The sequence below is a fragment of the Panthera leo genome, chromosome A1 (genome assembly GCF_018350215.1).
Source record: "Panthera leo isolate Ple1 chromosome A1, P.leo_Ple1_pat1.1, whole genome shotgun sequence".
Classification (NCBI taxonomy): Eukaryota; Metazoa; Chordata; class Mammalia; order Carnivora; family Felidae; genus Panthera; species Panthera leo.
Window position 1 is genome coordinate 231,069,772 of NC_056679.1, and position 23,418 is coordinate 231,093,189.

At 45.3% G+C, this 23,418-nt stretch overlaps 1 protein-coding gene across 2 annotated transcripts in view; it reads left to right on the plus strand.

Annotated features, from left to right (window-relative positions):
• ATPSCKMT (ATP synthase c subunit lysine N-methyltransferase) overlaps positions 1-23,418 on the plus strand; it is a 334,726-nt gene that overhangs the window by 208,241 nt on the left and 103,067 nt on the right. The gene's annotated exons all lie outside the window — the stretch shown is intronic.

Here is a 23,418-nt window from a genome sequence, read left to right on the forward strand (position 1 = left end):
CACGTGGAGAGTCCCCTCTGGTGGACACGGGCCTCCGTCTTTTGGTGAAGGCTAAAGGGCCTGTACTCCACCCTGAGAAAGGGATATTACTGACCGCCTTTGCCTCTCTGTCTCCAACATAAATCAAGCCCTTCCATTTAGAGCCCACAGTTGAAATCGGGCTGCGTTGGTAAGGTTCTACTGAATGCCTATGGGTAAATGATGGAAAGTACAATACCAAGAATAGTTAACAATGGTTATGAGATGTGGTTTTCAGAGGGAAGTCACCTCCCCACCCCCCCCCCCCATGCATTATATGCACACATTCAAAGTCCATCCGCTACAAGGTCGAAGAGAAGATGGTGTTCCCCTTCACCTCATTGTAAACTTCATCTCTGAAGTCTGCATTCTGTGTTCCCGTATCTCCCTCTTCCCAGGGGAAGGGATGCTGGGAATGTACACTCATCCTAACAGAAACTGCTCACGTCTCACTCCAAGGGGCCCCAAAGATAATCATTTCGGAAGAGGACAGTTCAACGCCAGGATATTCACCAATGTTGAGGGTGGTTCATGCAAATAATACCAGCACACGTGTTAACAGTCCTATGCAGCTTTCGTCTTGCCAAGCCAAATTTACTTCCTTGTATAGTCCAGACTCCAGCATTAGGGAAAGATCGATGTCTTCACAATTTTCTTGAAGTTCCAGGTCTCAAGTTAGAGGATCCAGGGTTTTATTGGGAAAGATTGACATAAATTCTTGATAAGCTATAGTTCTTTCTAAAATTCTTAACCAAATCATGACTGATTTCTTTCCTTTCTTCTTCCAGTGAGAAGTCAACAGTGAGAGGTACGATTCAAACTCAGTCCTTTAGAATCTGGTTTTGCACCAGGTCACCTCACAGTTTTCCCTTGGAACCATAGGTAGGAACTCACTCTATATCTGAGGAGTCAGAAGGATGTGTTCAAACAAATGAGCCACCCCCCTAGCTTGTTCCTTTTGAGAACGTTCTACAGTTCTAGAAACCTCAGAGTTGAGTTTTGCATAGGCCACCTTCTTACACAAATATCAAGGGCTGTATTTCACAGACTGTGTGATCTTAACAAAAATCTTTTCAGATAGGTGAAGGGTCAGTTTTTAATTTCCTGAAGCTAAACTGAAGAGGAGAGCATTTAAAATTGTAGTTGGCCAGGCTTTATGTCCGGAATTTCAGGGTGTGTGCTCCAGCCTTGGTTGGTGCTGTTCTCCGTGATACCTCCTGGGCATTTTAACGTTCAAAAGTCCTAAATCCTGAAGAGGATGAGTGATATACTAATTCTGTGTGTGGATAGTGCTTTGCATTTCATTGCAGAGCCGTGTCGTCCTCCCAGTTTTATGTGGCTTGTCCATGCTTCCTCCCCGGAAGAGTTTAGTTCCCTTCAGGAATACTCATGAGTCACCGTGTTAATGATGGTAGCAGGCTCAAGAGGCTTCAGAGATGAGAGCCATGGTCTCTGCAATGACTCATGGAATGATAGCAAAGGCAGATTTACAAACAAATGAGCATGACACAGAATAAACACTGTAATAGTGGGATGTATACGTTACACAGCAAAGCATATGGTGGCATTCTGCCTGGCTAAGTTTCAGTGAAAGCTAAAAGGAGGAAGTTTTTCCTTTTTCTTTTTTAAATTAGGAAGATGAGAAGATCTTCCTAAATTAGTAGGGGAAGCTTTTCTAAACATGGAGAATATGAGCGAAGGCCTGGAAATATCTGAGAAGGAGCAGACTCCTCTGTCTAGATTGGAAGGTGGAGAGGCTGGAAAGGTAAACCAGGGCCATTTTCCGAGGGTCTCGAATGCCACGTTAAGGAGGGTTTGCCTTATTCGATAGGTGATGCAAATTCTCAGGTACTTAGGAGTCTGTGCGGCAGAGAGGACCAAGAAAATATGTGCTTCCTCTCTCAGGATGTGGAGGTCTCACTGAGAAGGGGCTGCAGGAAGGGCCACGCAAATGGTTCTCTAATGCAGTAGGAGTGGAAGTAAAATTGGGCTTCCTCATCAGAAAGTGGGACGTGTGATTCTAGGCTGAAGGCAATGGGGAGAAGCTAGTTCTTGTGTGGATCTGGATGATCAGCATAGAAGTGATAGGTAAATTTATGTGCTACGAGAAGCGTGTTGACATAAATTCAAGGAATAGTAATATTTATGAGGTGTCAAGAGGAAAACTATCATGGCGGAGACCAAAAGGGGGTAGTGAGAGATGGAAAGGCCAGCTTCCTGTGAGGTGATAAGGTGGGAGATGGTGGAGGGAGGGTTTCAACAAAGAGGAAACAATCAACTGTAGGAGAGGTCCGGGAAAGCAGTGGCAGAAAACCATCCACTGGATTTGGCAATTAAAAAACGAGACGCTTCTTCCGAGGTGGAATGATTTTGGGGGAGGGAGAATGGCAGGGGTCGAGAACAAAAGGGCAGAGGAATGTTGAGCTTCCAGTTGGAGACAATCGTTTCATGAATATTTAATAGTACGAATGCATATGTACTAAGGACTTATGTCTATACTCATCAATTACTCTGAGCTAATTATGTGATCTGAGCAACATAAAAATCCCTCCTCCCCCTCTTAAAATAGCTTCCCTCCTCTAGACTCTGGCAGTAGGCATACCTCTGCTCATTAGCTGGGGCCAGTGTTTGAAATGGTACTGGTGTGTAGGGTAAGAAACACCTCTCTTAAAATTGTGAAAGACCCTATTCTCAGAGAGTGAAAAACTCGTAACTCTGACATAACCTGCGTATTCATTTGCTGGGGCTGCCATAACAAACTACCCAGAGGGGGTGGTTTAAACAACAAAGATTTAATTTCTCACAGACTTCTCTGGAGGCCAGAATTCTGAAATCAAGATGTCCTCGGGGCTGGTTCCTTCTGAGGAATGTGGGAGACTGTGGTAGGGCTCTCTCCCTGGCTTGTAGATGGCCGTCTTCTCCTGTGTCTTTGCATGGTTTCCCAATGTTCATTTGTGTATCTGTGTCCAAATTCGGTTTTTTTTTTAAGTTTATTTGAGAGAGACAGAGAGAGTGTGAGTGGGTGAGGGGCAGAGAGAGGAGAGAGGGAGAATCCCGAGAGGCTCTGCATGGTCAGCACACAGAGCCCGATGCGGGGCTCAAACTCATGATACTGTGAGATCATGAGCTGAGCTGAATTCAAGAGTCAGATGCTTAACTGACTAAGCCACCCACGTGCCCCCAAAATCTGTTTTTGTGTAAGGACACCAGTCGTATGGAATTAGAACCTCATTTGAAATAATCTCATTTTAACTTACTCTTTAAAGACACTATCTCCAAATATAATCATATTCTGAGGTGCTAGGGTCAGGACTTTATCATATGAATTTTGGTGACATAATTCAGCTCAGGGCATCCATCTTATGCAATAATCTGTAGGTGAGTATTTGGGGAGTTTTAGACACACTTAGAACCAGAGGCAGATTATCAACATGGGCCCAGGGAACAAGAGTGGGAAGCAGGGCCTTTCCTGTGTGGGGACTTGACTGTCTGCAGGACAGGATGCCTGGAGCAGCAGACATGGTTTCATCTCTTTGAAAGGTTTGTCTGTATCCTGACGATTTGATGTCATTATCCATAAAATCATTCCACAATCTCCTCTTGTCCTCACTGCGTGCTCATCAAACAGTTTTTTAATTTATAATTTGACTGTGTTGGAATCTTCAAGGAGGTGAGAATGTGCTGACCACAAGAAGTGAGTCTCATGGTGAGTGAAGAGTTCTTTTTAAATTTTTTTTTCAAGATTTTATTTTTAAGCAGTCTCTACATCCAATGTGGGGCTCAAACCCACAACCCTGAGATCACCCTACCGACTGAACCAGCCAGGTGCCTCAGTATAGAGTTCTTTTGAGGTGAATTAAGAAACCATTGTTCTCATGTATGGATCAGCCTCTTGAGGACAGCTGGAGCCAGTCCCTGGGAGACGTCCGGTGCCTGGCAGAGCTGGGGACCAAGTCACCTTCCCCAATGCTCTTCTCCCAGAAGTCTGGGCTCTGCCTGGTCTTCTCAGACAGCTTCTGTGGCTCTCTTCACTGCAGACGCAACACTTATGAATCCTTTTCATAAAGGATCTTGTGGGAGGACTTTGAACCATTTGCTAAAATTAGATTTTTGGATTACTGATGGCTTTTTATTACCCATATGCTGTCTGTCTCCTATTGCCACAAGTAATGGAAATGCGAAGGTAACTTGGCAGTGTTACACAGTGTTATCCATCATTGTGTATTTCCATGGTCTTTTGTGGTTTTGTTACTTTATGGTGGCATCTCATCAGACCAAGACCTCTCCCAAGAAATCGCTTGTTAAAAAAAAAAATCATTGTTATAGCCACTGTGTGTGTGTGTGTGTGTGTAGAGTGGCTGTTGTTGGAAATGCCTACATTCAAGATGGCCTTTCTTCTCCTCCCCCACAGGTATTGAGAGTAGGATTCTCTTGCCCTGAGCAAGTGCAGTTTCTCTCTCTCTCACTCATGCTTCCCTTTCTCATTTACCTTAAGGGGGTCTTGTGCCCTGAAAGTAATTTTTTTGTTCAATAAGCCTGACCCATAAATCCACTAGGAGTTATTAATGTTCTTATGACTTCTGCACAGACAGTGGCTGTATCTTTGACCTATGATTCAGTAGATATCTTCTGAATAGTAGAAAACTGGAATTGCAGAGGTGAAATATTTATATACTTTCCTTCACCCAAGATTTCAAGGACGAATAAGAAGGTGGATACATCCTGAAAAAAAGTCTAAAGGGCAATGGATATGAGCTACTTAAAGAGAATAAAGAAGCTAATAGGATGTCATTAATGATTCCTTTGAAGAACTAAAGGTATAAGATTGTTTCTGTGCATTGTATTAGTAAATTTTTGTACTTTCAATATTAAAATACCTTTTGATTCTATCAGTCAGGGTTCTCCAGTATATGTGTGTGTGTGTGTGTGTGTGTGTGTGTGTGTGTGTGTGTGTCTGTATGTGAGTGTGTGTGTATACTGCCAAGTTCAAAATTTGTAATTCAAGTCTGAAGGCCATCAGGCTGGAGACCCAGGAAAGAGCTGAGTCAGGTCATGAACCTGAAGACTGTCATGCTATTAGGGGAAGAGCGGATGATGTCATAACTCAAGTCTGAAGGTTGTCTGCTGGAAGAATCCTTTCTTATTCCAAGGGAGTCAGTCTTTTGCTCTGGTAAGGACTTCATTTGGTTGGATAAGGCCCACCTACATTATGGAGGGAAACCTGCTTTAGTTAAAGTCCACCAATTTAAACGTAAATGTCATCAAAAAAACCCTACAGAAACATCTAGAATAATATTTGATCACATATGTGGGCACCATGTTCCAGCCAAGTTGACACCTAAAATTAACCATCACAGGAATATTCTCTGAAAGTATTAAAGCATTTTTATTGCAATTATATAGATAGTAGCCTTTTTTATTTTTGACAGGCTGGTTGACTTCTCCTATATAAATAGCAAAGAAGGGACAGTCCATGGTCAGGTGGAGTAGAATCAGGCAGAATGCCTCCTTTCTAGTTTTTCAGTGAAGTTTGAATTTTAGAACCCTTTTGGGGCACCTGCTTGGCTCAGTCAGTTAAGAGTCCAACTTCAGCTCAGGTCACGATCTCACGGTTCATGAGTTTGAGCCCTGCGTCGGGCTCTGTGCTGTCAGTTCTGTCAATGCAAAGCCTGTTTCAGATCCTCTGTCTCTCTCTCTCCCTCTGCCCCTACCCTGCTCACTCTCTCTCTCTCTCTCTCTCTCTCTCTCTCTCTCTCTCACAGATAAATAAACATTTAGAGCCCTTCTGAATGCATGCATTCAGTGTACGTCCACAAAGCATGCATGGCTGTGTCTGTGTGTGTGCTCAGCTTCACCTAAGCCTTTAGAAAACTTTGGTTTGGATTCAAGGGCACTTACTGGGAAGAATAACCATTTGGGTGATGATGCCATCTTATGTCAATTTGAACTTGAAAAAAATGACATTGTTCTAGAATCTGTAAGCTTCAACATTTGTATCAGTAATTTGAATGAAGATAGGCAGGTGTGCCTTGTAACTTTTTGATATGCTGAATCTGGACTGGACAGATTCAGTCACGGGACAGTGGGAAAATAAGACCATAAGTGAGCGTCCAGGATAATGTGGAGAGGTTCAAATGTAGAACTGAATCTAAGTGGAAACTTACAAGAGCACATTAGTGATCCTATTCTTGGCTTCAGAAGCACTTCTGCAAACTGTAGGAAGGTGGGGTTGTGGCTTGGTAATGTGGGACGTGTAAAAAAGACTTAGGAGACTTGAGGTGACAGTGGATTTGGTGAATTGGCCAGAGCAAAGTGGATGCATTGAAGACCTGAGCTGAGTTTGCTCATCAAGTCTGCATTGCCTGCTGGGGAGAGGGCACTGCGCTCACCAGAAAGTCACAGAACAATTGGCTACTTCATTTACTCATAACATCCTTAACTGGCATTGCTAAAAGGGGCTTCCATTGAAAAATTGCTAGAAAGTAGAGTGCTTGGTGAGATATTTCCCTATGACCTTTCTTGTTACTGTCATGTTATTTAGAAAACCAGCACTCAGAATTTGCTTCGACAGTGGAAGTCTTTATAGTATAAATCCATTTGTTCTGGCAAATGTATCTCTATTAGTATATTTTAGCTTAAATCAATTATATAAGTGCTTCGTAAGAACATTTATTTTGCCCAGTGTTTCACCAGCATCAAGGATTTTAGAAAGTGTTTGATCTTTCTTTTTCTGAAACTCTTACAAGAGTGATGGGCTTACTAAAATTTACAGTGAAGCTAACCTGATTACTCTGAGCTATTTTTAAGAGGATTAGACTATTCAAGGCCAGATGGAGTCTAATCCCATGACTAATGTTTTGGCCAATAGAGTACAATGCTTTTTGATTATGAAAATTGGTTAGTAACCATCTCAGTATGCTCCACCCTTTCCTGCTTATGACAAACAGTACTAAAATGTTTCTCTTGGAACCTGGTTATAGATCAGCTCTATATTCCTGAATTAATCACTGTTTAGTAGGGCAAGTTGCCATGTTGCAGAAGGGACCTAGGGGTAAAGTTCTTTGGCTGTTGACAATGGCGGGTGACTCATTAGAGCCAAATGTTTCCCATTATTTAATCAAGGTCGAATACAGAAAATGGAGTAGGGTTGTGGTGGTAATAATCATCTCAGAGGGATCTGGTCTTTGCCAGGATAGAATTAAGTGTCCAGGTTGAAGTTTCCAAATGGTTTTTGTTTTTTGCCTAAAAGAAAGCAGCTTACTTGAGTTTATTATCATCAGTGTGCTAAAATTCACAATGGTTACAAGTTTTAGGAGAGTGGTTAATTAACATGACTTCTCAAGCAAAAGGGATATCTCACGGATTTGGTAACCAAACTGGTGGTCCCAAAGGCTTTTAGTCTGATAAAAGAAAATTTGAGGATACTTTTGTACCAAAGGAAATCTGGAAATGTGGCTTCATTAGAAAAATAGCAGATTTTTCTGAGAGATGTTGAGTTTATGAAGACAAGAGAATCGAATATTTGAAATCAGGACTGTATTGGTGAAGATAAACTCTTGCTCTGTCCTGATCCTCCATTTCCCCCTACTCGTTCCCTAATTGGATCCTTCACCATTGTTTACTAAGTGAGAGCACCACCAGGTAGCTCAAGCCAGAACATCAGGCATCATCCTTTATACCTTCTTCTTGCAGAATTTTTGTATCCAATCAATGGCTAAGTCCTATTGATTATATTTCCTAATAACCATCCTAGGGGTTCAGAATGAGAATTGCCCCAATATGTGCCATGTTGGCACGCAGATGATTTTGATCTGAAACAATCAAGGCACAAAGAAGCTTTGACCTTCCCCTTGACTGCCTAAAAGAATTTAAATAGAGGACCTGCTCCAGGAAGAGAGCTACCACATAGATAATTACATTATAACGTGAACCAGGGTGGTAGACAAGGAGGAACTTAGCTGAGGCCTGTTTGATCAAAGTCTATGTCCCATTGCTCTGTATGGCCTAGCAAATGTTTGCTTACCAAACATTCACTCTTTTTCATTTTCCTGTGAATTGTCTTCCTTCCCTTTGAAGTTCCGGACCCCTGCCCCCCCCCTTCTCCTTAGTTCAGGATGACACATATACCTCATTTTGCCTGTCTTTGGACTCTCTCATGTTTATGTGGAGTGCATAATTAAAGTTGATTTTTTTCCCTGTTGATCTGTCTCATGTCGACGTAATTCATAGACCAGCCAGAAGAAAAGTGTTTCCTCCCAGAACCATCCACTTGTCTCTACTCTCACCACCATTTTGGGTGAAGCCACAATCTTATCTTCTGTGGGTCTTAGAAACAGCAGTCAAATTGGCCTCTTTGCCTCCACAAGCTCCCCTTCTCTCCCTTCAACTTCTTCTTGACCCTGCAACAGAGTTGGGTTTTTAAAACCCATTTGACCATGTTGTCCCCCTGTGTAAACCACTCAATGGCTCCCCATTGCTGTGAAGATCTAACCCCATCCTCACTATGACCCATGGGGCCTCCATTACTTGCCCGTTTGCTCCTGTAGCTTCTTCTCTCTCTGTGCTCCATGCTTCTCATTCTCTGCGCTCCATGCTACCCTTGCTTCAGTTTCTTGAACTGAGGCCTTCCAACTCAGAGCTTGCATGCACATTTCCTCTGCTTGGATCGTGCTCCTCCTGCTTCTACCTTCCAGACTTTTTCCATGCTGACACCTACTCATGTGTCAGCTCCCAAGGTGACGGCAGCTGCCCAAACTAGCCTTTCCCGGTGCAGCAGTCTGAGCTGCATCTCCTGGCCGTCTGCCCAGAAGCACCCAGTACTTTTCCTTTGTGCATCATTGCGATCAAATCATTGTTTAACTAGTTGTTTGGTGTCTCTCTCACCAGCTAAACTGTAAGCTCCCTGGGGGCAGGTACTGTGTCTGCTGCTATGTTTCCTCTACACCAGAGCTCTGCTTGGACTCACTACCTTGATTTCCTGTTGAATAGAGAAATAAATGGACATTTGGGATGTGTGGTTACTGTGGCAGGGGGAGCTGTCCTACGAGCTAGAAAGCTCAGGAACGAGGAATATATATATATACAGCTTGCGTGGCAGTGCCATGTGAGTGAATGTTAGCCCAGTGCATTTCTACTCTTCAGTCATCCATGGTCCTTTTGGTACATCTCTGCCACGCTGCAATCACTCCCTAAGGAAATGGGTGTTAACGAGCAGAGAGTAGAGAAAAGCAGGCAGGGTCCCTTTCTGGCTTGTGAGTTGTGAAAACTGAGTTTGGCACAGTAAAGAATATATCTGGTCTTTATGGCCAGTTCTTAGTATAAGAGTTCAAAGCCTTTGGAATTTCCTGCATGATGAGAGTGTCTTTTGTTATTGGCAATGAGCCCTTTCCAACCACACTTGAGTTTATGCTAATGAGGTGACTCAAGGTGGGTGGGCCCTTGATATAAGATTAGGCTGGCCCACGCCTGAAAGACCTGGGGTCTGGGAGAGGAGAGGGGCTAGACATAGCTCTGCACATGGCCAGAGTTGTAATAAGATCCCAGTAAGACCCACATATTGGTATGGTGTGGCGATGGCGTGCCCTGACTCCCTGGGAAGGGTCATGGGAACTTTACATCTGTGACCCACCCCCGGCCAGTTATTGTCCCCTGCATCCCTGACATCTGGGTGTTTCTGAGTTATGTCCTTTAGTAAAACCTTAATAGTAAGTGCAGTGCTCTCCGTGAGCTCCTTGACTTGTTTTTGCAAGTTCTTGAACCTGAGGGGGTCACGGGATCCTCCGAATTTGTAGCCAGTCAGCGTGGGCAGCCCTGAAACATACACTTGCCATCTGAAGTGGGGGTGGTCTTATGCAAATCTTTGCCCTTAACCCACGGAGTCTGCCCCAGCTCTGGGAGTTGAGCTGAATGGCAAGAGATCCGGCTGGTATCGGAGAATTGGTGTCGGGACAATAAGAGAGAAGATTTAGGGCAGCGATCCCAGCAGATTTCCCTTCCTTTAGGGCCAGGACCACTGTCGTGGGGAAGCAGTGGGGCACAGATGTTGGTGGACCCCTGAAAAGGGAGCCCCAGTGCCCTGCCTTCCTAAGGTAAGTGCCATCAGAGTCAGACCCCTCAGGTGGTTTTGTAGGAATGAGAGCAGAGCAGCCTGTGTCTCCAGGTAGAAGATCCCAGGAAGGGGCTACCTGTCCCACGAAGACCTGAGGAAATTTCTCAGGTTTTACTCTAGGCGGTGGGAACCGCCTGAACCTGGGGCTGCTGGAAGGACATGGAAGGAGCAGGAAAGAGCCAGTGTGCTCACGAGGTGGAAAGTCAGATCACAAGGGGCTTTGGGGAATTGAGGGTGTGGGCGGGCTCTAGGGAATGCACATTTTAATCATGTGTGTGCATGAGTTTGTGCGTGCACATGTAAACCCTACGTCTCCTATCATTCTCTTGCTAAAATCTCTCAGTGCCTAATGCTTATATAATTTATGTCAAAAGCAGAACTGGAATCACATTTACCTACGTATATTATTATTTTGCAGTTTGATCTTTTGGGGCAGGAAGAATATCGGTCCCCCAAAGAGGTCCATGTCTAATCCCAGGAATTTATGAATGTTATCCTATCCGACAAAAGGAACTTTCTAGATGTGATTTAGTTAAGGATTTTGCGATGGAAGGTTATCCTAGATTATCCGGGTGGGTCCAGTGCAATCACAGGGGTCCTTATAAGAGGGAGGCAGGATGGTCAGAGTCAGAGGAAGTGTGATGACAGAAGCAGAGGTCAAAGAGAGAGATTTGAAGATGCTACCTGCCTGGTTTCGAAGCTGGAGGGAGGGACCACGAGCCAAGGAATACAGGTGGTGTCCAGCCTCCAGAACTGCAAGATGATACATTTGTCTTTGTTGTTTTAAATCACGAAGGTTGCAGTCATTTGTTACAGCAGGAAGAGGACATTAAAGCAATCTTTCACTTAAAATATGGGATAAACATTTTCCGTGTCCGTGGATGTATTCCTTTAGCCTCATTTTAATGACTCCCATGGTTTTCCATTAAAAAGCTGTATCATAATGTATTTACTGATCATCTATGGCTGGGCATTTAGGTTGCTTTCCGATTTCTTTTTTCTTTTTGCTACAGTAAACACCAATGCAATTAATATCCTTGACATATGTCCTTCTGCTCTTCTCTGGTATTTCCTTAGGATTGATCTCTAGAAGTGCAGTTCTAGGAAATGCACATTTTAAAGGTTTGTGACACACGTCTGACATTTGATTTGGGGGGCTGGAGACTTTCCAAGTCCGTTTGCTGATGACTGGGTCCTTCGCTTTCATTTATGAAAGTAGGTCTGCTGAAATGGAGTGTCCCTTTATGTTTGAACCAATCCTTTCTTCTTCCTTCTGCAAAGAGGAGAAAAGGAAGATGCTAAAATAGTGCCAGAAGGGGCCTGATTTCCCGACAGCCAGTGCGCAGGGTCCTATCCGGGAATACCGTGTAGGCAGCAGAGGCCAACATCTTGCGAGAGTTGACTCCATGAGTCACCCACACTTGAATATACCAATGGATTCTCTAAAATGTTTGCCTCTGTGTGGATATGAATTTGCCCACCGGCTCCTGGGGCTATGTTCAGGGACAGTGTACAATCCTCCGTGGGCACAAGGTGGTGGCAACTGAATGCTGAGTGGAGAGGGGCTTGCTGTGAATTCCCGAGAGCATTTGTTATACGTGCTAATCACATCTCTAGACACTATTGCTTGAAAACAAAGACGCTACTAGAGTTAATCAGGGACAAAGGATTAATATGACAAGGGTGTTGCATGGGGAAAAGTGGCGATCAATCCAGAATTTGAAGGGTTGGGGGTTTTAACTTGGAAATAAATGCAACATAGACACGTTTTTTTGCTTCTAAAATACTAAGGCTAACTCAGAAGTGACTAGGATGCAGGACGAGGAAGAGGGGAGAGAGAAACTCCGGGGGGTGGGAGAACGTACGAAGATGGTAATTTGCCCAGTCTTAAATACGCTAATATGAGTTAGTTTCTCAGGTAACATGTTCTGGCCCGTTATGCCCTGTTATGAATGTCCCTGTCATGCATATTACCCTGGTGTTGTGAATAAGCTCTTTCAATAAGTTTATTATTAATCACCTACGTATAAATGGTATTAGCTGCTGTGCATTTTTAAGTAAATAGCCACAGATACACCCTCGAGGGACTGTTGACCACATACCAAAGAGAGCCTATATTTATAAAAAGCCAAAGAAATAAAAATCTGGATATTTTTCTTTGTATGAAATGTAAAGTTATTTTGGAATACCCAAATTTTGAATGTTTCAGTTTTCTTTTGCATATTTTGGGTATTTGATATGGGGAACATCCTTTTTTCTTGTGTCTCCTCCTTAGGCGAAGCAGACCTGGAGGAAGGGGGTTATGATGCCCGTGCGTCCTGGAACCCCTCTGCTGTAATAACCCACCATGAATTCTGTCCCTGAAAACAGCATAAATTTATTCTCTCCCAGTGCTGGAGGCCAAAAGTACAAGATCAATGTGTCAGTAGGGCCACGCCCCTTGATAGCTGTAGGAGAGGATCTCTCCTCACCTCTTCCAGGTTTTGGTGGCTCCAGAAGTTCCTTGGCTTGTGGCTGTGTCCCTCCAGTCCCTGCCTCCGTCTTCACATGGTCTGTTCCTCCTCTCTTGGTCTCCTCCTCATCTGTCTCCTTTAGGGACACTGTCGTTGAATGAAGAGCCCACCTGGGTAATCTAGGATGATCTCCTCTCCAGACCCTTAACTTAATCACACCTGTAAAGATCTTCTTTTCCAAATGGATACTCAGGATTAGAATACGGACATACTTCTGGAGGGGCCATCAGTCAACCCGTTGCACTCTCCTGTCCCCTGGAGGCGGATGTGGACGGCGTATATATGACTGCTTGTTTTGCTTGCCTGGGGGACTGAATACACAGTGGACGCTGGCCAGACCATATATATATATATATATATATATATATATATATATATATATATATATATATATATAAATAGAACTCTGACCCACAACCTGTAGCAACCTGCCCAGGCAACCAACCCAGTATCCCCATACCAGCCCAGGAAGCCAGCCTGCTGTAAGTCAGACCACTATCTCTAGTAGTAATCCAGGAAACCAAGCAATAATCCCATCAATAGCCCCAAATGGCCAGGACTTGATTAATAACTGGCACCTCCCCTAACTTTTGTTCTCACCCTGACTTAGGTCTAATCGGAGAAGCCCCATGTGGACCTTTGACCAATCACATAGGATGCCCGCCTTCCACTGAGCCCGCCCCCAGCTCCCCCGTGCCCACAGCCTCCCATCAGGGCACACTGAAGCCACCCCTGGTTTCCCCTGTGAAGCTTTGCTGCCCCTCTGCCTGCCTTTGAGTCTCTGCCGAAGCTCGAGTGACGGCGGCCAACTCCCTTGCTCTAGCAAGTTCGGGATAAACAGACTTTGCTTTTCCCATTTGACTGGTTTTCATCTATTTCCACATGCGTTTGCTATTCTTCTGACCGTACCAGGCAGACATTCTCCGCTGGGTGTCGTTCTGCCTTTCACGTCTCCTTCCGCACCTTAATGTCTACCTGCCGCTGGGAAAGAGCCCTGTCGTGCTGGTAGAACAGGGTGGCGGTGGAGGACCCAAGGGGGAGGTGTAGTGAGCCAAGGGCCGAGTGGTAGCGGCACCACCCGGGAGCAGAAAGAGAACAATAAGAGCTATGACAAGGTGCCAGGACGCACCCCCAGAAACCATTCAGGACCCCACTCAAGATCTGCGCTTGTTAAAAGCTACTTGTGTATGCAACCCATGCATTTTATAAGTCGTGTTATTTTTCAGATTTCTTTTCCTCTGACCTTTCCTTAGTTAACACATGGCACTGTGCTTGGGATATACCATCATTTATTTCCTACTACCCTGTATTTATGGGGAAGCCGACTGGAAGGCACACAGGAGAAAGACGGGTCTTTAAGGCGCACAGGACTGCACGAAAGCTGGGTGTGAGAAGAGTGGAAGGAAAGCCAGAGGGGTTAAGCTCTAGAAGTGGCAAATCAGGGATGCAGAGAGGAGAAAACACGCTGTAGTGTGAGAAGGCGTGAGGGGCCATGTGGTTTGATGTAGAGAGCGCGGGGCCGCAAGTCAGGTGACGGGGGTGACGTGAAACAAGGCGTCAATTTATCGGATGCTTGTGGCTCCCTTTGCTCCATAATTCACGCTCCGGTACTAGTCTGACATTTGCCCAATGAGACAATAATTCTAAGGCTCTGTTTTTTCACATGAAAGGTCTCTGTTGTCATTAAAAATATTCTGGAGTCGGTGGGACCCCTGGCTCTCACCTCCCTGTGAACAGACGGGGACGGGGCTTTTGTTGATCAGCTCCCCTGAGCCTTATGAAGGTTTTTCTGAGAGTCTGGGGCAGCCAGAGGGGACCAGCCAGGCACTGAGATCTGTGTCTCACGCCAACCCAAATAACCCCACATTCATGGCTTTTACTTGTTGGGTGTTGGGCTTCTACCCGCATTTCACTTTAAGAAATATTCTTTTAGCTAAACGTGAAGACATCGCAGCTGAGTATGGTGGGGAGGGGAGCCAGCCAGCCAGCGACTGTAGGTTCTCTCTTGCCCAGAACAGTCCAGCTTTCCCATCCTCTGCTCCACCCCTGGCGAGGTGTCACAAATTAGGTGACAATGCACCACTCTCTCACCTGAGAGGTGTTGGGAGCCCTCATCGGTCAGGTTGTGCTCACATCATTGGCTGATCATGGTGTGAAAATTAGCACAGACTTTATTTAAGGTTTTATAGCATCCCTGGAGAGAAGGCATAATTAATCCTGATCTTACAGATGAAAAGCTGGAAATGCAAGCTATTTAAAGGATGCCCTACACGACACCGGATGGGTCATTAGGAAGGAGGCCAGGGTGGGACGGCAGCCTGTAAGACCCAAGCCCGGAGTCACCGGGCTCCCGTGATGCCTTTTGTGCAACTGCCTTTTGAATTTCAGTCGCTGCCCCCTGATTGAGAAGATAGTAGCCACAAATTGCCAAATCTTGACCTCTTGATAACGAGGATAGGCTTTCAGCACTTCCTGCTCCAGAAGCGAGTACAATCAAAAGGAAGACAGGGTCTGTGCTCCTTGCTCAGTGCCCTCTGTTGATCCAGACCCTGCAGGCACATGTGTGAATGGCCATGAACCCCGAGCAGCCCTGCAGCGCCGTAACAGGCAAGAGCTTGCTGAAGACTCTAGCCATTATCCCATCGGGACAGGGGGCATGGAGGGGTGGGGCCTCTCTCTGGCTTTGTGTCAGGTATCTTTCCCCCCCCTTTGGCTGCTATAGCAAATTGCCACAAACTTAGTGGTTCAAAACAGCACATATTTATCCTGTTACAGTTCCAGGGATTACAGAAATCTGAAAGGCGTCTCAGCTGGCTAAAATCAAGATGTCGACAGGGCTGGTTCCTGCTCGAGGCTCCAGGGCATAACCTGTCCTTGGTGCTTCCAGCTTCTAAGGCCATTCATTCCTTGGCTACCTCCGATCTGTTTACAAGCCTGGGCCCACCTGGATAACCCAGGATCGTCCCTCCGTCTCAAGATCTGCAGACACGTCTGCAGGGTTCTTTTGACATAGAAGGCAATGTATTCACACGGCCTGGGGACTGGTACGTGGACATCTTGGGGGTCATTATTCAGCTACCACACCAGGCAGTTCTCAGACTTGGGGGGTGGTTCAGAATGAATCCAGCTCTGAGACTTGACCAGGGCCTCTGGTGGCACGGTAGGATTTTTAAAGTGTCTTGCTTTTGGAAACTCACCTCCTCTGGAACTGGAGCCTGGAGAAGAAGGCGCGGAAGCCCCGGGCTGGCGATATCCTCGGGAATCCACGCTTGGACTGGAAAGCGTCACAGCGACCTAGAGATTCGCTAGGTGCTTTCTGCCACGTGCCCTGAGCCCTGGAGACAACACGAAGGAGGGTGCAGACCTGGTTTGTCCCTGACCCTCTACACTTGCTGGCAGCTCCCTTGGCGTTGGTTTTCTCCGCTGTGACAGAAGTGTGATTCAGAATGCCAACACATGCAAAAGCCCCGTTTCAACAATTTTATTTTACTTTGATCATTCTTTTTAAAAAGTATATCTACGATTTCTTTCTAACGGTAACTAAAATACATGTCAAGGGCAGAGTGTTTGAAGAGTTCAGAAATCCATATATTACTCAGGATCCTACTGCCCGCTCATCTACACTCCAGAGGCAGTCCTGCCTTCGTTTCTAAGCAAACACACACATGCACATACATTCACAACTGGGACCAACCATTGTATAAGCACATAACGTATGTTTTTTTAAATGTTTATTTATTTTTGAGAGAGAGAGAGAGAGAGACAGAGACAGAAACAGCGAGCAGAGGAGGGGCAGAGAGAGAGAAAGGAGACACAGAATCTGAAGCAGGCTTCAGCGCAGAGCCCAATGTGGGGCTCAAACCCATGAACCGTGAGACCATGACTTGCGCTGAAGTCGGACACTTAACCAGCTGAGCCCTGCAGGCGCCCCAGCATATAATAAACATATTTGTGCACGAACCATTCAACTACTGTTACGGGAAAATAGCAGTTTTCATTTATTCACCAGCGTAGTATACCTCCAGACACACACCTTTTGGTGCTTTTCACACCTACTTTTCCTTGCTCTCAGGTTTCCACGGGGTGGGGACTTCCTCCTTCTTTTGTCATGAAAGCCAAGGGCAGCGAACACTGCGCCTATCTTACTGCTTGAGTGTCTTAGACGGCTTTTAGAATTTATGAAGAGACAATAGTCTTGTGATTTAAGGCTATTGATTTGCAAGAATTGGGCCTTTTGAAAGAGAAAGAGGTGTTTGAAAGTCAATGACTTGTCTTTGCCTATCAAAAGCTAAGTGAGTCCCCGTGTATAGATTTATAAAGTTTATACCAAAAAGAAAAAAAAAAAAAAAATGGAGCTGGGGGACATGGAGAAAGAGCCAGACTATGCTGTCACCCTGCTGGATAAAGATTCAGTGCTTGGTGCAGTTGCAACCGGGGGGACTGGAGAGGATGGGAGCAGAAAGCGAGGTCTGTGGTCCAGATAGCAAGGGACTGGGTCCAAAGGCTTGGGGGCGCACTGGGGAGTCCGCTATATTGATCACGCTCCAATCTCGGAAACACACAGCGTTTTCTCTGGCTACGTCTGCATCTGACCTGTCAGGTGTTGCTGTAGAATTTCGGACAACCCAGCTGATTCAATTCACTTCACGATCATGGTTTCAAACTTCCAGTGACTTCCCAAGACTGCCCACCAAATCTTTCTCTTTTTTTTTTTTTTTTTCCCGCCATGGAATATCTGCTCTCCATTCTCTGGGATAACTATTTCATGCCTCAATTCTTCTCCTTAAATCTCCAAGCCTCTCTTCCTTCCCATCCCTTCCACAGCCAGGTCATCAGCTAACTAGATGGAAATAGAAGGAATTAGATGGAAGCATCTTTTTTTAATTTAATTTAATTTAATTTTGTAATGTTTCTATTTATTTTTGAGACAGAGAGAGACAGAGCATGAGCAGGGGAGGGGCAGAGAGAGAGGGAGACACAGAATCCAAAGCAGGCTCCAGGCTCCGAGCTGTCAGCACAGAGCCCAATGCAGGGCTCCAACTTGCAGACCATGAGATCATGACCTGAGCTGAAGTCGGATGCTTAACCGACTGCCCCTAGGTGGAAGCATCTTAATTTAGCACCATCAAATCTAGAGGCCTACCAGCCCTGGGAGTCCTTGTCCTTTCTCCGTCCCTAGGCCTCTGTTGTCCAGAGGCCACCATTCCTGCTGTTTTCTCAAGGATTTAACTCACTTCGTGTTCCTTTCCTTCCTTCCTTCCTGCGACTTCAGTTTCTCTCCGCCAGCATATTTTTCACAGCACGCAAACAGGCTGTGGTTTTTTCTGATCCACTTAAGTCTTCTTTGACCCTCTCCTGCTGCAGTTAGCGCCCCATCATTCTGCCCCGTTTCGCAGCAGACATCCGCGATCTCGTAAGAATTGTATACACACGCTGTCTCCGTTTGTTTACGATGGCAGAACCTTCTCCTCTGGTTTTCACCCACTTCTGTTTTGACTGGCTCTCTTCAAGTTCACCGGTGGTCTCCACATTCCGTTTCATTCTGTTTCTCACTCGAATTGGAACAGAGGATGACTCTTTTTCTGGAAGACCCTCTCTCACACTTCAGGATTTCTTCTGATCTGGCGTCTTTCTTTTTCCCATCTCTTGTTCCTCTGATTCTCCCCAACTGCAACTGTTCGAGGGCCCTACGGCTCACTTTTCATCTCCCTACTCTCTCTGCCCTTGAGAGGTCAGATTTGTTCTCCTGACCTCCACACATCAGTCTCTAGCCCAAACGATGTGATGTGAACCTGAGAGCCCTGCCTCTGATACATCTGGTCTGTTGGCTCACAGTCTGGTCTCAGAGTTGTCATGTCGTCCTTCCTTTCCATAATCAGTAAACGACACCCCCACCAGCCAGCTGCCCACCGAGGCTGCTTCCCCATCCCCCTCCCTGTGCAAACCATCCATATATCCTGCCATATCCCATATCCCCCACAAGGGTACATTTGCTTTTCTCCACCTCTCCACTTCTCTTTGTTCCAAAATTCTTTTTTTGTTTAAATGTTTATTTTTGAGAGAGAGAATGAGAATGAGAATGAGTTGGGGAGGGGCAGAGAGAGAGGGAGACACAGAATCCGAAGCAGGCTCCAGCCTCTGAGCTGTCAGCACAGAGCCCGACACCAGGCTCGAACTCACAAACCGTGAGATCATGACCTGAGCCCAAGTCGGTCGCTCAACCGACTGAGCCACCCAGGCGCCCCTATTCCAACTTTCTTGACATCTCACCCGGACCACCATAGCAGCGTTATGACTCTGACCCCTTTTCTGTTCTATCCTCTATAAGGTAAAATCCCAGCTCCCGCCATCACTTACAGGGTACTCTTGTTCCCCTCTGCCCAGCTTGTTCTCCTCTGTCTCATGTACACTTACCACTGGCTGTGCTGGGACTCTTCTGCCCTAGGAGCATTGCGCACACTCTTCTCCGTCCCTCAGGACTTCTCAACCTTGGCCCTGCTGACACTCGGGACTGCATAATTCTTTGTCGTGGGGGTCTGACATATGTATTATAGAGTGTTTAGTAGCGTCCCTGGCTTCTTCCAAGTAGACGTCAGTAGCATCCCCCCACGCCAAGTTTGACAACTAAAAATGGCTCCAGACGTTGTCAAAGGTCTCTTAGTTGGCGAAATCTCCCCTTAGTTGGCAAAATCAGCCCCTGCTCTACCCAAAATTACACCCGCCCATCATCCCCTAACCTAGGGCCAGCATTAAAATGACTTAATAACTGCTATAGCATAGACTTCAACCAATCAGAATATATGCTGGCCCCAAGCATCCTTATTTTTGTCTGTAAAATGAAGATACTGATAATCCCCACCTTGTAGGCTTGTCATGAGAGCAGATGAGTTTAAGTGGATAAAGTGCTTATCCCAAGGCCTGCCATGGAGGGAATGCTCCATAAGCACCCAATGTTCCTCTTGCCATCCTTATTCTAATTGGCTCATTACTAGCCATGTCCAAAGCAGCCTCCTTGCTCATCTGTTATGCTTCATTGCTGCACTCTGGTTGTTCCTGAAGAACACTCACAGGTCGTAATTAACTTGTAATCATATCTGTTTTCATTTGTGTGTTGGTCTATTACCTGACTTCCCTTGTAAATCCTACCAAGGCAGTGCATCAGGGTAGTTCACTATTGTAACAAGTAACTTCTACACCTCTGTGATTTCGCGCAGTGGAAGATTATTCACTTTTTCCAAATGTCTGTTCCATGTGACTCTTTGGGGTACAAGCCTTCCAGGTGCCCATTTGGGGTCTCCTCCTTCCTTTGCTGGGGCTCGCTGTGGGACCCTCTGCCTCCATCTGGCAGCCAGGGGAGGGAGACAGATGGAGGATTTCACGCGGAAGATTTTCAATGGACCTGGGCTGGGAACACCCGTCGTCACTTCCTGCCCCCATTCCACTGGCTACTGCTCAGTCACAGGGCCGCAGAGCTGCAAGGCAGGCTGGGAAATGTAGTCTGGCCGTGCCCAGCAGAGACAGGAAAGAGTGCGGGGAGCGTCGGGTCAGTCTGTTTACAGGCAGGCATTGCATCCGTGGGCTCAGCATCTGCAACGGTGCTGGGCACAGAACTCATAACAAAAAATATTGGTGAATGAAATCAGTGAATAAATGAATATGTTTTAACCCATGTCAATCTTTCCTGAGCATCCACATTGGAAAGGATTAATTTTTTTTCAGAGGGGCTGTAACATTTATAAACTTTATTACGTGCTGAAAAGCTTGTGGAAGGATAATTGAGTAGTTTAACACTCTTAGCTTTGCCAGTTAAGAGCCACCTAAACCTTGGGAAGACCACCTCCTTCTCCGTGTAGGGCCTTAGTTTCTCTACCTGCCCAGGGTCTTTCCTGGAGCGGGTAAGTGCTGTCTGTTTTTGTTTCAGATGTGATCACCAGCATAGCCTTGTTTACAAAAGAGACCTGAAATAAATGCTTCTAGATTGATTTTCTGACCAGCGTAGTTCCCTCTGACTGTCATGTTCCTCCGGGTCTGGGCTGCTCTCAGGGAGATACATTAAAAAGAAGGACTCCCAACCAGGACCAGGCAGATTGGAAAGACAAGAATGTTAAAATGCAGGCTGTCTCTCCCTGCCCCCTCCAAGGGCTGGCAACAGCGTGATTCAGGTGTGCGGTTACCATTTCAGATGGCTGGTCAACCAATATTGTGGTTTATATTGGAATTACAGGAAAGTCCCTGACAAGCTTTTTGTTACAGCTCTGAGATGGTTCGTGCAGAGAGGGTTGCCAAATTCAGCGGAAAAAAAAAATACAGGATGTCTATTGCATGGGACGTACCATAAGTATGCAAAGAATTATTCATTGTTCATCTGAAATTCTAAGCAAACTGGGCACTCTCTATTTTATCCGGTAATCTTATTGGTGTGGACCCTCATTCTTCAGTGTTGGCCTGACTCTGTCTCCTTCTCTGTCTCCATTCCTGATTAGTTTGAACAGTGGCAGAACTGACTGGAAAATTCTAGGATGTGTGAGTTTCCAGAGCAAGTCCCCCTCCTCCCTTATCACATGTGGGTTGGTTACTTGATGATTGACTTCAGTGTTCACCCTATAGCTGCCTACTTCCATTTCAGTGGCTGGCTGGGCAGGTTATGCCATCTTTCTGTATGTTCTAGCTAGCGGGTCATTTACTTTCCAGCCTTAAGTAGAAGGGACTGTCGAGGCACCGGGGTGGCTTAGTTGGTTAAGCGTCCGACTCTTCATTTCAGGTCAGGTTGTGATCTCGCAGTTCAGAGTTCGAGCCCTGCATTGGGCTCTACACTGACAGTGCAGAGCCTGCTTGGGATTCTCTCTCTCTCTCAGTCTCTTTCTGCCCCTCCCCTGCTTTTGCTCATGTGCTCTCTCTTTCAAATAAATAAATATACTTAAAAAAAAAAAAGAAGAGACTGTCTTGGCCTCCCATTCATCTTGCTTTCCACCTGACCAAAATTACTCAGCCAAGTCCCTAATGATTGTATTTCCTTCTCCTCTATTAAAATTGGGGTCAACCTTAACATCTGTGAGCCATGTTCAGATTTAATTAAGATACACTTGGTTTGGTCCACAACCACTTATAAATTTTAATTAAGCTGGATATATATTAAACTGAATTATTTTACAAGAACCAGTGCATTTGATAAGAAATGTAATTATCCGTATTTGAAATGCTACAGTTTTATATTCTGAAATCCCGATTTTAAAAGAAAACTCATTTTAGGTCAACTTTAGTCTTGAATAAGCATTGATGAATGAGGCCATTTCTGGCTTTGATTTCAATTAATATTAGTCTTCTTCCGTTATTAGAAAAATATTCATTCATTCTTTCTTTCAACAGTGAGGGTCTATTTAGTACCAGGAACTATGTAAGTCATGATATTGGAAACTCACGTTTTAGATTCATAATGGTCTTCCTTTAGCCTTGATTTTTGTCTTCACAACCTTCATGAGTTGAGTTAGTTATCCGCTTAGGTATAAGTGGATTATCTTTTCATTACTCACGTACACATGTAACTCTATTAGTATCCAGAAAAAAGTTTGGGTAAAAGGTGTCTAAACATCTCACTCAAAGAAGAAAAGATATCCTCTTTCTTTTTTCTTTCCTTTCCTTTCCTTTCCTTTCTTTTTTTTTTTTTTTTTTTTAAGTGAAGTCTGTGTCCATTTAGGGAGGTGAGAGAAGGCTGTATAAGGAAGGGAAGATCTCTGGACTGAATTGTGTTTCCCTGCCCCCACCCACCAATTCATATGCTGAAGCCCTAACCCCCAATGTGACTGCATTTGGAGATAGCACATGCATCAGTTAGGAGGTAATTGAAATTAAATGAGCTGAAATGTGGAGTCTTAATGCTGAGAGGATTGGTGGTTTTATAAGGAGTGGAAGAGCCATCAGCCATCTCTCTTTCCCATAAACACACCCACCAAGGAAAGGCCAGGTGAACATATGGTAAACAAATCCCTCTTTGCCAGGAATAGATATTTTACCAAAACCCTACCATGCTGGCACTCTGATCTTGGACTTGTGGCCTCTGAAATGGTGACAGATTTCTGCTGGTAAGCCACCCAGTCTGTGGCATTGTGTTATGGTGGCCTGATCTGACTAATATAGCGAGCCTGCATCTAACCCTTTGGATGCATAGAATTTCCATGGGCTTTGGCGTTCCGGCCTGGGAGGTGGGCAGCTCTTTTCTCCAGAGCAGTTTTGCCCTTTACTGTAATAAATCCCATGAAGTCAGCTACTTCCTGCTCCTGAGAACAGCACGGATCCATCTTAGAGTTCGTGGGACAACCCTTGACAGTGGAGCAAAGCTGACCAGCTTGTCCTTGGATTGACCTTGACTTCTTAACATAGCATCTTGACTGATTGAACTTCACAGCCTGGACGCTTGTGATTTACAACACTCAAGTCCTCCACAAAAAGATAAATGCAGAATTCAATTTATCAGTTCCTGCAGCTTGCTCCATTCCGTTAGGGGGAGTTTTTCCATTAGAAGAGCTAATAATCCCTTCCTTTTTTGTGTCCCATTGAGTCTCATATGTCAACAGATTTCAGAACATTAAAAAAAAATCTCAAGTTCAGCTTAATATTTGATGTGACTTTTACACTGCTGAGCCATGTCCCTCCCTAAAAGCATGGTTCTTGTCTTTCCCTTGGAGTCTCACCTTCCGTACCTCTTTGATGCACTAAAAATGCTCTCTGTGGATCAATGGCGAGTACCAGCCCTCCAGACATAGAGCTGTGACAGAAAATCAA